We start from the raw sequence: 15,661 nt of genomic DNA, 5'->3' as shown, positions 1-15,661 counted from the left end.
TCCTCTCCTTTGTTACCATATTTTGAATTAATGAACTATTTCACCTCTACTGGCTTGTTAGTGATTTATTCTTTTACTCTTCTTTTAGTGGTTACCCTAGGAATTACAAAATGAATCATTAATTTATTAATGTATAATATAAATTGTGACTTTGATTACTTTCCAGAAAATGCAAGGGACTTAATTTTATTTACCACTCCTCCCTTTTGTATTATTGTCTCACATTTCAATTCTACATATGTTTTAAATTCCACAAGATATAACAATTTTTATATTGTTTTAAATAGTTAATATTCATTTATATATTCATTTATATTTACCGCATTTATACTTACCGCATATTTACCATTTCTGGTGTTCATCCTTCCTTCCTGTGTGTCCAAGCTCCCATCTGGGATCTTTCTCCTTCTACTGGAAGTATACTCCTTTCAATATTCTTTCAGTTTTGGTCTGCTTTATTAACTTTATTTAATTTTAATTAAATAAAGCTAACTTTATTAGCTTTATTAAAGTCTCACTGACATAAAATAAATTGTATTTAAAATATACAATTTGATAAATTATGACATATGTATATGCTGTTAAAGCACCCCCACAATCAATACAGTGAACCAATCCAACAGCCCTCAAAAGTGTCCCAGTTTGACACTTTAAATGAGGAGCATAACTCTAGAGGCACTTAGAACCATCCCTTCTTTTCCTGGATTTTTGCACTGGATTCAGCATAGAACTAGACCAATATCTGCCAATTCCCAGGGCCAGCATAATAATAAAAACAACACTTATAGCATGCTTTCTTGGGCCAGGCACTCTTCCAAGCACTTTATACATTTTTAATATTGAACTTACTAATTTAACCCTGGTCTCTATAAATTAAGCATTGTTATTGTCCTATTACAGAACTTGAGGCACAGAGTAGTTCGCTGCACTCTGCGTGCCTAAAGTGTCTATTTGTTTTTACTATTAATTATGTTGATTCAGTTCTAATTGTGTCCACTCAATCAAAAGAACCATTATAAAGCGTGTTCTTGTATATAACCTGGACTGACAACCTCAATTCCCAGATTTTGCTATTGCTCCTTCATGGATAGTAGTTTCCCTGCCATGCTTTGTTTGGCGATCCTCTAAGAGTGACTCTGAAGTGGTGAATGCCATCCTTGTTTAAAGGGGTAGGAGGGACAATAATCTAATTCTACCTAAGAGAGAAGACAGTAAACTGATGCTGTGTTTCCATTGCTGTTGGAAAAAGAACAGTAAATGACAGCAAAATTGAATAGCTTGATACTTGCACTGTATAAATTACCCAGCGGAAGAGATGTGTTGAGAGGGAAAGTGAGGATTTGATCTCTGCCTTTCAGTTTTCAGTCATTGTCAACCACAAACTACAAAAATTGGCTCAGCAAACCTTGGCTTCATCCAGGATACTAGGGAGCAAGCCAAGAGATTTTTTTTTCCCCTGCTAAGTTGCTCAGGATTGGTCTTTTGTGGATATGTTTACATTGGTGAATAAAGTCAGAGTACTTTAGTCATTTTGCTTCAGTAGTGTTTTTCAAACTGTGGTTGGGCTATATTAGTGAGTAATGAAATCAATTTAGCACGTTATTACTTTTAAAAAAATGAAATAGTACATAAAATAGAACAAAATAGGGTAGAGTTCAATGGAATAGAAGGTATCCAAGTGTATCACAGGAGTAAGAATATTATTTTGTGGAACTTTTGTTTCAGACATATATAGATATATATCCCTACATATTTGTGTATGTATGTGTTACAGATTAAAACATTATTTTTTATTGTGGATCATGGTCAAATAATTACTGCTGGGAATTTAGTACATTAGAGGATTTTTTCCCAATTTTGTGAGTATATTTTTTCCAAATGTTGTTTGTTTCTGTTTGAACGGGTCATACTTCAGAATTTGATGTAGAGGGGAGCAGGCGAAGTCTTCATGCTGAAGTAGAGAGTAATAATTTTCTCGTTGATCAACTACAAGTAGAAAACAAACTTGACGTATCTGAATCTGTCTATATTGTGGTTCTGTGTTGAAATTACATGTCTTTTCAAATGTCAGATAGAAAACATCCCAAGGAAATAAAATCACCCTAGTGACATTCGAATGCCAACCCAAAAGTCACCATCTTTTAAAACACAGGTGGCTTTTGGCAATACTGTATACCTACTTGCCAATGATTGGAGTTCAGAATTTACCAAACAATGAAGTCACTCATAGTTGATTGTGATGACATGTGCTGGTTTTAAAACTTTACTATGATAATTGGATAATAGAGTAATTTTTCACGTAAACACAGTTTTCCCTCCTAATTCAGCTTAGTTAAAATCTGTGTCAATTGCTTTGAATTAACATTAAATAGATTCATGAACTTGCATAAGACTTAGTTAGTAAGCCAACTGTATGTGATTAAATTTCCCACATGTGGGAAATATATATATCAGTATGTAATACATTCTGCCAAATATACCCATTCACTGGTACTAGATCTTTATGAAACGAAAGAACAATCAATACAAGAAATATTAATAAAAATGCTAGCGCTAGAAAATGTCTTACAGCAGCGATGACATTTAAGTTTCTTCTTAAACTGGTTGGCAATGCCTGCCTGGGTGCTATTTGAGAAGGATTTAGAGATTGTGGTTGGAGTCAGCAGTAAAGAAAGACTGCAATTGATTAGCTGTGTGGTGAACATGGGAGAAGGGCAGTGATGATATATATATATGCTTTATGTTTATCTTAGAACTTTCTAATTTAGTAAATCATTATGGTATCTTGGAAACAGGAGTTGATTTCTCCATTTTATAGAAGGAAGAAAAAGAATAACAGATGGATGTTACCCATAGTTAAGCCTCTCAGTACTCTTGGGCTTGTTTCGTTTCTGTTCAGGTTCAGCTAGATTATGTGTTTAGTCCATGCCTCATAAATGTTTCCATTTCCTCCTTTTTATTTCCATTACCACTGTTATGTTTTTGATTCTCATTAAAGAAATTATGATAGAAGCTTTCTAGATGATTTCCTTGCTTTCTGGTGCTTAAACAGTTTTTACGGGGTCAGGAGTCATAGACTCCGCTGAAAACCATGCAACAGCTATGCACCATCTCTCAGGAAATTGAATGCTCGAACAAACTTCTACAAATTACTTAAGGATGGTTATAAATTCCCTGAGGTCTACACTTAAATTAATAACCCCTAGTCTAGTTTGTCGTTCTCTAATTGATCCTTCAAATTTCTATCAGGCTAATACTCCTAATGCACAACTGGTATTATATTATCCTTTGCTCAGAACCATTAACTTTCCCATTGCCTTTAGAACGAAAGTCCAGTCTACTTGGATTAGAACCGAATCTTTCAAGCTCTAGCACTCTTTCTGCCTTTGCAGCCTCATCACCCATTCTCTACCTCTGTTTCCCTCTCCCAGACACACAACCTTCTTAGCCAAACCAGAATACTTGCTATTCCCTCGGTATTTCCTGCATTTCGCTCCTACGGTTGTGCAGCCTGAGCATCCTTTCCCTCACTTCCACCCAGTTGGGCCCTTTCTAACCGTCAAGCCCAGTATCTTTTCTGATTCTGTTATTTTTAAGGATGTCACACAAAGCACTGAGCAACACCTTGTAGAGTACCTTGCACAGCATGACTGTGTATTCACCTGCTTGCCCACAGGTCCTCTCCATGCCCTGCCTCTGTATCACTGAGGGGCTGCCTCCTGAGGTATGTGCCTCCTCCGGGTTCAGCCATTGGAAGGCCTTGGAGGAAGATCGGAGGACTGAAGGAAGGGAGAAGTCAGGGTATTTCTTCTCCACTCTCTCTGCCTCAGACAACATCTCTGACAACAGTTGTGTCTTCTCTGTGGCTTCAGTTCCTACTGGAATCGCCAATTAAAGCTTTCAGTTTCTGTTGAATGACCCCAACCCAGGCCTCCAAAATCAACACCTCCATTCTTGTCTCGATAGCTTAGGGGTTTCCTGCTGGATGCCTCCTTCTCCCCTGTTCGACTTCACTTCTTTTCCTTCACTTACGTAATCAATCCCCTGCATTATAATCTTTCTGTTTAAATACTTCAGCCGGTTTATGTTTTCCTGGATGACCCTGATTCATACAGCTGGCATTTGATGGATATTTGCTGAATTTTATTACCTAATTTTAAATCGTTTTTATGTGGTTATCTCTTTCTCTCTCTTTTTTTTTTTTTTTTGAGCGCAACAAGGATAAGCTCTCTATCAGTTATCTAGTGCATAATGACATTATTTGGAATTACCAGGGATAGTAACAAAATACCACAAAACATAGTTTGAAATGATTAGCATTCAGTAGCTCATGAGTCTGAGAGGTGGCTGGCTGATTCTGCCTGTCTTGGGTGAGCTCACTCACGCATTTGTGGTCAGCTGTATGTCAGCTAGGTGACTCTGCTCATCTTCGCTGGGCTGTCTTATATGGATGGGACTTGGCTGGTCTAGGCTGACCTGGGGTGGCCTTGGTGGAGACAACTGACATGAGTCAACTCCTCTATGTGTTTCTCATCCATAACAAACTTTCTAAGGCATATTCTCATGGCAATCACAGGAGAGCAAATTTGTTATGAGCTGGGCATGGTGGCTCATGCCTATAATCCCAGCACTTTGGGAGGCTGAGGCAGGCAGATCGCTTGAGCTCAGGAGTTTGAGACCAGCCTCGGCAACATGCGTGTCAAAACCCCACCTCTACAAAAATATAAAAATTAGCTGAGTGTGGTGGTACACGCCTGTCATCCCACCTACTCAGGATGCTGAAGCAAGAGGATCGCTTGAGCCCAGGAGATGGAAGTGTCAGTGAGCCAAGATTGTACCACTGCACTCCAGCCTGGGTGACAAAGTGAGACCCTGTCTCAAAAAAAAAAATTGTTAACAGGGTAGATTTCATGTTAATTGTACCACAGAAAGAGAGGAAAGGAAAAGAAGGAGAGGAGGGGAGAGGAGAGGGGAGGAAAGGAAATAAGGAAGGGAGGGAGGAAAGGAGGGAAAAAAATAGGAAAAAAAAAAAAGATATTGGCAAAACTCCCAAAAGCAAAGCCAAAAGAACAAGAATTTGTTTCTCTAGAAGATATAATGTAATGGCTTATCAGTAAGAAAATGTCCACCAACGTAGCAGAAAACCTTGGGCAAACCATTGAAAGGAAGACAGGAAGGAAGGAAGGATAAAAAGAAGGAAGGAAACAGAAGGAGGAAAATTCACACAATAAGAAATACAAGTAACGTTTAAAGATATCAGAAGATTCACAACTTTACTTACCCAAGATATATGTGAACTCTAACTAGGATTCCATTTATCTGCTATCAAGCAGATAAATATAATGTTTAATAACATATTAGCAAAGACATGGAGAAACAGGACTTTCAGACATAGACATAAATTGAAACGACCTCTATAGAATCTAATTTGGAAATACAATCACAAGTAAAATGTGCATTCCCATTGAATGGCCAATTCTATTCAGATCTGTTCTCTATTTTAACTTGTATGTGTGAGAACTGGCACTTGTACGATGCTATGCTTTGTAGTCCTATTTGGAATAGCAAAAGAAAAGATTTCACTGGCCTTCAATAAGTGTGATATAATGGGATACTATTTAACTGTCAAAATAAAACTTTAAAAGAATGAATAAGCACTTTACAAAAAAATTAAAAGGCCACTAATACAATGCAATCAGTCTAGCCCTCAGGCCTCGTATGATTTAGTGAGAAACCAGAGATAAGAGAGAGAGAGAGAGGAAGAAGGAGGAGGAGGAGGAGGAGAAGGCATTAATTTTGCTCTAATATTAACCCCTTTAAAATTGAATTCATTTAAATTTAACCCTTTAAATGCTTTGCAATAAAATATGCATTATGTATTTGCTAGTTTGTTCTGTGCAATTTCATTCATACAAAGTTACTGTCAAAAAATAGGTCAAGAGCCATTTATAAATAACGTATTAGTAAACCAAGTTAAAGGGACTTTATTTATCCTTTAACCTTCAATTTGCACTAATTGGGAGCAGTCATGGGAAATAGTGCCAACCTCACCTCAGGTCAGATGGCTTAACAAAATGAACTGTTTCATACCCAGAAATAACTATATTCCAAATATAAATATGAATCAGTTACAAAACAGATTCCTTTGAAACTACAAAATGACCACACTGTTAATATATTTGTGCCCCTATTAAAAATGTGCAAGGAACACACGTTCTGAGCTAAAGCTGTCCCAGGGAGTGATTCTCATTTTTGCTTTGAATCTTGTGTAAACAAAACTGGGCAGTCTCCTTTGAGCCACGAACAAATTCACAGCCCCTGAGTTTTCTAAAGAGAAGAACTGAAAATGGGTATGTTTACGTTGGAAGGGTTTGGGGCTTGAACTTGCTGCTTTAAATTTCCTTCATCACAGGGAAATCACTTTCAATTTGTCTACTTGCAGAACTCTAATTTGGTTTGTTCTCAGTTTGAGGCATACCATGAAAAAGACGCCGCATGTTTGTATTATAGCAAAATTTGGAAGCCACCTCGGTGACAGTGTTTCATTTTCCTCTTCGCAGTTTTATCTTTAAAACCTGAATCTGTTCTCAATCATTTAGAACAAGGTCCATGACATCAGACTGCCTGGGTGCGATTCTTGGCTGGCCTTTTCTGCACTGTTTGACTTTGGGCAAAATGCTTAACTGTTCTCCTCTCCTTTCTTCATCTGGAAAACGGGGCTCTTTATAATACTTTCCTCATACGGTCATTGTGAGGATCACCTTATGTGAAATTAGACAAAATAATTAGAACAACCCAGTTCATATTGTGTAATGAATAAATGTTGTGTATACAAATGCTTATTAATTATATGAGAATTTTTGGGTTTTTCACAGAGTCAAGTTCAGATATATTGTTCAAAGCCTAAATCAAAATTACACTCTCAAAAAAAATATATTGAAGTCCAATTTTTGCATCCAAAATACATATATAAATACAGTTTTGCATTTATATATTAATGTCGGGGCAATGGTGTATATGTACACATAATTGCCATAAAGTCGTAACAACTGCTACAAACACAAGCCTTCCTGGCTTTGTAAATGTAGTCTTTGAGAATCCTTTTTGAATAAGCTTCTTAATTGCCTTGGTCTTCAGCCGTGCACTATCAGAGTTCCTGACTGTCAGCCAAACGGTCAGGTGAAGTTAAAGGTTTTGGACTTGAAGGTTTATGAAACGGGCAGTGCAGAGAAATTTTGAAGAAAATAAATAAATGTAACTCCAAAGTCTTCCCTAATGTTGTTTTAAAAGGGAAGAAAATTAGTAATAAGCAAGTCCATTTTAATAAATATATTTTTCCTTTTAACATACTGAGTGTCCACTGCATGGAGTCGTAGGGTGGAAGAACCACTGCAGAGACAAGACAGGGCAGCTTCTTCAGAAACCCAGAGTCAAGAGCAGAGGAAATTTGCTTATGCTCACATACGTATGCACACCCACACATAACCAACAATCGCTTTAATGATATAACAAGGGCTTTTATGTAGCCATAAACGTTGGATATTGGGTGAAAAGCCAACAACTGAATATATATTTACTCAGTTGTGTGGCAGTTAAAGGAAATGAGCTGGTATAGATTAGCATGTTTCAAGACCACATCCATCATATTGAGTCAAAAATGTAGAACAAAAGATACACAAACAGGGATTCATATCATATAGGTAAATTAAAAATACACAAGCATTGTTCATTGCCGTGGATATGCATTTATGTATGTGAATGTTAAAAAAGAAAAATAGTGGTCTTGAAAGATACAAACCAACTCACAATCTGGGCTTGGTGTGGGGTTATCAAGGAGATTATACCTATGCTCTAATTTTTCTAATTTACAAAAAGGCATTCTTCATGTTATTTTAAAATATACCCTTTTTTAAATTAAAAAAAAATACAGCATACATGACAAAATGTTAGCAATGGTTTATATTTTGGGTAGTGGGAACCTAGACATATTTTCCCTCCTAACTTCTGTTTTTCTAAAATTTCTGTGTTATTCACAACAGCAACAACAAAAATTGTAGGACTGCAGTTAGTTAGAAAGCGGCTTCTTGCTTGCCATGCAGATAGCCACTCAGCGACATCCTCTGTGGCGTAGCAGGTGTCATGGTCTGTTTGGCTGCCTTTCTCATCTTGTTTGTACCTGGGAGAAGTGTTCACCATATGATTGAATTTACCACAATCTAGACAGCTCCATGGCTTCATGCTCAGATGCATACCCTGATGGAGAACCCGTCGCTTCCCCACAGGTTTCATATGGCAGTGTCCCACCCCAGCGGCTCAGTTGCAGCTTTTATATGTTGAGACCTATTCCAGGAACTATCCACTGAGATAAAGCAGGATTCTCTTTAACACAGAGTGACTAAACAGTTTGAGGTTCACATTTGCCTTTTATTCATCTTCCCAGACTGCCAGTCCAAAGCTCTTGAGTCTTGTCCCTAAAACTCCACAGAAATGTAGATGTCTGAGATTGACAAAAGTTGTCCCATGCCTGTAATGTGTTCTTATAGTCCTTGTGTTAGAGTCCCTTTCCCTGAAACCATCTCCCCTTTAGAATAAGATTTTATCTAAATCTATTTGCATTTATTCAAAATCAGAGACAGCTCTGAAACCAGACCCTGTTTAAATATAGAAATAAGAACAGTTGTAGATTAATCAAATGTTGGGAAACTTTAAAACAACAAATTATATTTATCTTCTGTGTTTCCTTTTTTCCAGATCTGCGATTTCCTTCTGGTTGGCTGTCCTGCGTGGGTGCCAAGTTCCACACATGATTTAATGAATAAAAAGGTCAGATGTCAGCATGACTATTTGCAAACTTGCGATCTTTGCTATTAACTGTCCCTTTTTAGCATTATTGGAATTATCTCCTAATGTGTAGTGTTGCTGCTGTTGTTATTTAATGTAGTTTTGAACTATATAGGTATTCAGAAGAAATATAAAGCATTAAATGAACTAAAAACATAACAGAAAAGCTATGCTACTAATTCACTCAAGAAGAGTAATAGGGCAGTGAGAGAAAAGAGCCCATTTTCACTTGTTATGCCAGAAAATTATTGTGCTCAGCGAAGATCTAACAATCCTTTCCCGTGTGTCTTTTCCTTGAGTGCAAAAAAAAAAAAAAAAAAGCATGAGAATTACATAACCTATTGGTTCCAGCAAGTCAGATAAGGTACAATCACCTGTGCAGTAAAGATCCACTTGACTAGCAAGTCTTCTGAATTCGCCTTTCAGTCCTGAGTTATGTGGTCATATCAAGCAACCATTCAGATCACTGGGTTATAATTTAGGATCCAGTTTGTTTACATTATTATAACAACACAGTTTCAGTTTATCTCTGCATATAAGGTTGTGTCGGAACTTTCCTTTCTGTGTTTATTATTTTTAGCAGTTTAAAAACTAACCATGGAAAAATGGCTTTCTGGTGATAAGGAGACATTCAGGCTTGGCCAGGGTCTGGCAGAGTCTATAGAAATGCTCACTGGCTGCGGGAGCCCGGCCTTTTGAATGCTGTCTTTGTGCCTCCTCTTGCCCATGGCCTCTGGCCTATTGTCTAGGCGCCTGGGTTGGGGTGGTGCTATCTGATTGTAACCAGTACTAGTATTACAGCGCTCAGTGCCCAGGCCCTCCCTTGGGCCCCCTGTCTGGCTGCCTCTGTCTCCCAGCCCTCCCTAGAGAGGACCAGCCATAGTTCTCATATCAGAAAACACTATTTGTAATTTATAGAATGTTCAAGAAAAAGAGATCACTAAGAATCTTCAAGACCTATGGTTCTATAAGTATTTTTTCATCTTTACAAATAGCCCTCTCCTTTTCCCAGTTGAAATCTTTCAGTGGACCTCAATTTGTAAAGCATGGAAAAGGACAGCTGTTCTGTTTAAAGATGAGAAGGCTCCTGCAACCCCAGTCCTCAGCCTCTTCTTCATCCCACCTCAATCAAGGTGACCTCAAAGGTCTTCCATTCCCACCAGGAAACCGGGGGCACCTCCCAATACTTGCACATTCTTTTTACAAGGCATTCTTCTCAGATTTACAGATTTACAGATAAGGAAACTAAGAAGAGATTTCTATAAATACTGAAAACCTGAGGCACTAGACACAAAAGAATGAACACTGTATTAATTCATTTTATGTAGTTCTAGAAAAGGAATAACTAATCTGTGGTGATAAGAATCAAAATAGTGATTACCTTGGGGAGAAGAGAGGATTGGCTGGCAAGGGGCCTGAGGGAATTTTCTGGAGTGATGGAAATGTTTATAGAACCATGGGCTACCTGGCATCTGTTAAAACTCACCTGTGCATTTTACTTTATATAAGTTGTACTTCCATTAAAAATAGAAACAAAAAGGAAAATAAAGAAAAAATAAATTAGGCATTTAGTGAATGAAAATACTGTAGCCAAATATTTGAGTTTGATCAATTTCCTTAAAACTATGTGGGCTGTTTATTGGATCCGGTCTAAAGTCATTACACAGAGTTTCTGAAGATTGAAAATCATGCTGTTCTAATATTTTTTGTTCAATAATCACCAAATCCAGAAAAAAAAAAAAAAACTCTCAAGGAATTCCTAACAATGAAACCTGTAATGTGGCTAAGATGTGAGACCTGGGAGTTCTGGGACTAGAGATTCAGAGGACAATATTTGATTCCACTGACCACAGAGGCCAAGAATCATTGCCCTCCCAGTGTGTAGCTCCCAGGAGGTGTAGAGTGGCACCATATTCCAAATGGGGGTTCTCTGAGCTTCTAAGGCTCTGAGAAGCCCCTTAAAAGTCTCTGCTGGGAGGAGTGCTGGTGGGTAGAAACCATCTGGGTTTCTACATGCAGCTGGACTTTTATCTGTTTAGGTATTGGGCTTCTCTATCCGTTTCCATGTATATAAAGAATTCCGTAAGTGAGAAACATGTGACAAATGTTACACATGTTGTATACCCATTCTGGTGTATATTCTTTCCTTAATGAGCCAGATGACTTGGAATTCTACCCTTTTAACTATGCTGGATTTTGCCTCCTAAGATTGTATAGAAAGACATGGTCCAGGTCCGGCACATTCAGGATGGTTCTGCAGGGTCACACTGATCTGAACTTATGCTAAGAGTTTTGGATAATCTTAGCTTCAGCCACTCCCCCAAAAGAAATGTCCCTCCTGAGCCCCTTTCCAGAATTTCAATGCAATTAGGAAGACTGTGGAAGAGAGGAAAGAATAAAATAAGCTTGGGGCCCTCTGGAGGCGCTGAGCATGTAAGTGGTTGTCATTGGCTCTCCATCCAAGACCATATTGCTCATTGCCTAGGGAAATGAGATGCCATAGTGAGGCCCCATCCTGCGGGGGTCCCAAAGATGCCTTTCTTTAATTTGGGATTGTATGTTGTTCAGTAATCTTTACTTCACTGATATAAACCTCATTTTTGTCATGCATTACTTTAACATGCGCTATTAACAATATTCATCAAATTCAAATTCTTCATAATTTTTTTAATCCTCTGCTCCTACTCGTCTGACTACTTTTTAAATGCCCTATAAAATGCAGGCTTCTCATATATCTTAGCAGAGTGGTGATTGAGGTTGAAAGACAGGCCTTCCGTGGTACCTGTCAAACAGGCTACTTGCAAATTCGGTCTTTTTGCTTTCAACGGGCATCAAGAACTATCAAATAATGGGTCCTGTACCTGTGTTATTGCAGTAGGGCATTTTGACCCTCTAAAAAGCACTTTCCTTGCCCTGAAATACTTTGAAAAACTTCATTTAAATTTTGCTATTGTGAGTTTTAGAAGTCAGGTAGGGGCTGGGTGTGGTGGCTCATGCCTGCAATCCCAGCACTTTGGGAGGCTAAGGCAGGCGGATCACAAGGTCCGGAGATCGAGACCATCCCGGCTAACATGGTGAAACCCCATCTATACTAAAAATGCAAAAAATTAGCCAGGCGTGGTGGCGGGCACCTGTAGTCCCAGCTACTCGGGAGGCTGAGGCAGGAGAATGGTGTGAACCCGGGAGGCGGAGCTTGCAGTGAGCCAAGATGGCGCCACTGCACTCCAGCCTGGGCGGCAGAACAAGACTCCATCTAAAAAAGAAGAAGAAGAAGAAGAAGTCAGGTAGTAAAGTGGAAGGTAATTATTGTGGCAGAAATACAGCTAAGGACATAGGCCAGGGCAGATGGGACCCAGGGGCCAATTCTGCATTTTAGAGCCCGATGAGTGAAATGGGACTGGGATAAGCAAGGAAAAGGTTTTTGAAAAGGAAATGATGATGGCGTTAGGAAATGGCAAGAAAGAGCCATGTGGAGCTGGAGAAGGAATGTTTTGAAGATGCTCAAATGTTCCAGCCTTTGAGGCTGTATTATTTTTGTTCAGAAAGGACAAAATGTCTACTACTTGAGTGATTTCCCAACAAAGGGCCAAAGCCTATTTCACTCACAACACAAATCCACATTAACACAAATTTAGTTCACTAATGAAGCTATGGTAAAACTGAATCATCCATGAAAAAGAACACTTTAAATAACCAGGACATTTTTGTAACCCACACATACTGTGCTTTGCCTGCACATGCACACAAATTTCCTGATCAAACCAAATTTAATTTAGCAAGAGATTTTTCTCCAACCAGTTTAGTTTAATGTGCATGAGAGCAGAAATGAAATTACACAATATAAGAGTTTGAGCAGAATTTCCTTTTTTGCAATTCCATTTGAAAGGACCTATTTCAAGTCATTAAGAGCCAATTTAACCAAATGGAAAATATCAAGATATAAATCATATGTCTTCTCCATTCCAGGGACTTTGGGCAACTGATCCTCCTAGAGCCAAAGTTCTTGAAATTTATTTATTTATTTTCTATCTCTTGTTTCCTTCCTTGGTCAAGCGGCTAATGTAACATGTGTGTAGTCAGATACCAGTTATTCATGAGAATGGGAGGGTAACATGTCGATCGTTAAAGCCCAATTTATTGACATTTTTCCACTTTGTTTTAAACAATATGCATTTTCATCTACCAAACTGCATGTAAGAGCTGTTCACAAGTTAGAAATTATATCCAGGTTTGAGGGGTTTTTTGTTTTTTTGTTTTTGTTTTTGTTTTGAGATGGAGTGCCGCTCCGTCCCCCAGGCTGGAGTGTAGTGGCATGATCTCCGCTCACTGCAAGCTCTGCCTCCCAGGTTCACACCATTCTCCTGCCTCAGCCTCCTGAGTAGCTGGGACTACAGGTACCCGCCACCAAGGCCAGCTAATTTTTTGTATTTTTAGTAGAGATGGGGTTTCACCATGTTAGCCAGGATGGTCTCGATCTCCTGACCTCGTGATCCGCCTGCCTCGGCCTACCAAAGTGCTGGGATTACAGGTGTGAGCCACTGCGCCTGGCCCGGGTTTGAGTTTTATCTCCTTTTCCTTTCCCCAAATGTTTTCCCTAGTGGTGCTATTGAGCTATTAACAATTTAAAAGCAGGTTGAAAGAAAAATAACAAACACCCCAATGTGTATATTATTTTTATTCCCTGTTTATAGACAAAGAAGCTTGGGTTAAAATGGTTAGGAGCAATGCCTAAAGACTTCACTGTCACAGTGGCCAGGCTGGGCTTTAACTCAGATGGTTCTATCCGCAAGCCCCTGTTCTTTGGAAGAGAAGCAATAGATCAAAGTATACCAACATAATACATTGGCTAAGTTGGAGAAATAGCTAAATTTGTGAAGAGATCAAAGTATTATTTGGGGCCTGCCCATAGTGAAAACCAAAAAAAACAGTGACTTAAACAGACAAAGGTTTTTTTCTCTAAAGTAGGGGGCGTGGTTCTATGGTCAGTAGGGACTCAGGTACCTTCTATCATTCTGCATTGCTGTTCTTACCATATGGCTTTATCCTCAAGATTTCCTCTTGATTCAAGATAACTGCTGGGGTGCTAGCCTTCACCTATAAATTCTAGACAACAGCATCATGGGGGAGGGGTAGAAAAAGGCATCCATTACTAGCTGTGGTTTTCTTCTTTAGAAGGTCTTACCAGAATGCCCGTCAAACAACTTCTATCTACAATCTCATCTACCCACTCGTAGTTGCAAAAGAAGTGGGAAAATGTGGCTTGGTACCTTGCCACCCAGAATGAAAGTGGGATTTGGTTGTGAGGGAACATTGCGGAGACACCTGGCAGACTTGGTCACAATTAGTCAGCTACTGGAGGAAGTATGGAGAGGAATGGTCAAGGTGGGACTTCAAGGGACTGATCTTGTAGCCAAGTGTATGATGGATAAAAAGGGGAATGATGAAAGGTGGTTTTGAGTACTGTGGTTTGTGGTGATAAGCTCGATATTAGTGAGATGGTATCAGGGATAGGAGACAATAGATGCATATGATCAAATTTGTAGAGTAAATTGACCAAAGAGAATGTGTTTATTCGTTAGCTGCCATCCAAAACTGTGAACTGTGTTTAAACACACACACACACCACACGGAGGTGTGTGTATGTATATAAACACAGTTTATATTTGTATGTATATTCATACACACATGCATACATAAAAACAACAATGTAAAACTTTTTCTAGGGCTCCATAACACCAATAGCAATGATTTCAAACTTTAGTATCCCTAAGAATCACCTGGATAAAGAGGCTAAATTACAGATTTTGAAAGAGAATGTGAGAACGACAAATTGTAACGATGACTAGGAAGTCATCATAAGAAGCCGATTGTAAAGATGGGTAGGAAGTCATCATAAGAAACCAAGATGGAGAAAGTAGGAAAGTCAGGATGGGGAGGAAATAGTAGTTAAGTTTTGCTCTCCCTTTTTCCCTCTCTTATTCCCTCCTTCCCTGCTCTCTCCCCTTCTTTTCTTCTTTCTTTTTGTCTGTAATGTTTTAATTTTAGGAGGAGTAGACTTATGAGTTTGGTAATCATATTTTCATAAACTTATAGGCTCCCAAATAAGAAAGAAATTAACACTCAAGTCATCATCACTCCCTTTTGTTAAGCCATAAGACAGCAGGTAATGCCATTTTACAGATGGCAAAATCAAGACTCATCTATGGTGTTGACAGTTGAAGCCAGCTCTTTCAGAACTCCTTATATCCAAAAAAAGAGCATAGCTCTTTTGGAACTCTTTATATCCATGGTGCATGATACACTGGCAGGTACACACATCCCTTGTGTGTGTAATTCACACAAAAATGACCAAGTTTTTCAGTACAACTTTCTTGGTACTGTGTGTTTGACACCCTTAGCTTCAAGGCAAAACCTACTTTTTATTTTAGCTTTTACAGTCAGCAACAGTTAAATAAGTATAACTGGGTTTTCTTATTTTAACCCCCTCTGATTGCATTTTGTAAAGCTCATGGGAGCCCTGTTTTTTCCCACCAAATGCTGGAGGGGGCAGGTTTGGTTGGCACTGCCTGCTGGCTACTCCAGGTGTCTTCCCATGCAGCTTGCTGGGGCAAGTGTTGTGATTTCTGCTCTGACATCCTGGACAAAGTCTCTCATTAATAAGTAGATGCCTACACACTTACGTAGTAAAAGTATAAAAGCATGCATGGGAAAAACACACACCAACTGTAAAAGAGTAGTTAGCTTGGTGAGAGATGAGAGAGAGGGGAGAAAGAGAGATGGGTTGGTAGTGTTTCGCTGTTTTATTTCTTTTAGGGTGATG

The 15,661-nt window shown here is 38.8% G+C and overlaps 1 protein-coding gene across 4 annotated transcripts in view; it reads left to right on the top strand.

Annotated features, from left to right (window-relative positions):
* The window catches only part of THRB (thyroid hormone receptor, beta), a 366,193-nt gene that overhangs the window by 148,570 nt on the left and 201,962 nt on the right, over positions 1–15,661 (top strand). For all 4 annotated transcript variants that reach the window (XM_011974799.1, XM_011974798.1, XM_011974801.1 and 1 more), the window contains exon 2: positions 8,752–8,823. The gene's annotated coding sequence lies outside the window, so the exon portion shown is untranslated. The remainder of the gene's footprint in view (positions 1–8,751; positions 8,824–15,661) is intronic.

Source organism: Mandrillus leucophaeus, unplaced genomic scaffold (genome assembly GCF_000951045.1).
Source record: "Mandrillus leucophaeus isolate KB7577 unplaced genomic scaffold, Mleu.le_1.0 Scaffold149, whole genome shotgun sequence".
NCBI classification, from domain to species: Eukaryota; Metazoa; Chordata; class Mammalia; order Primates; family Cercopithecidae; genus Mandrillus; species Mandrillus leucophaeus.
This window is presented reverse-complemented; position numbering and strand designations above follow the sequence as displayed.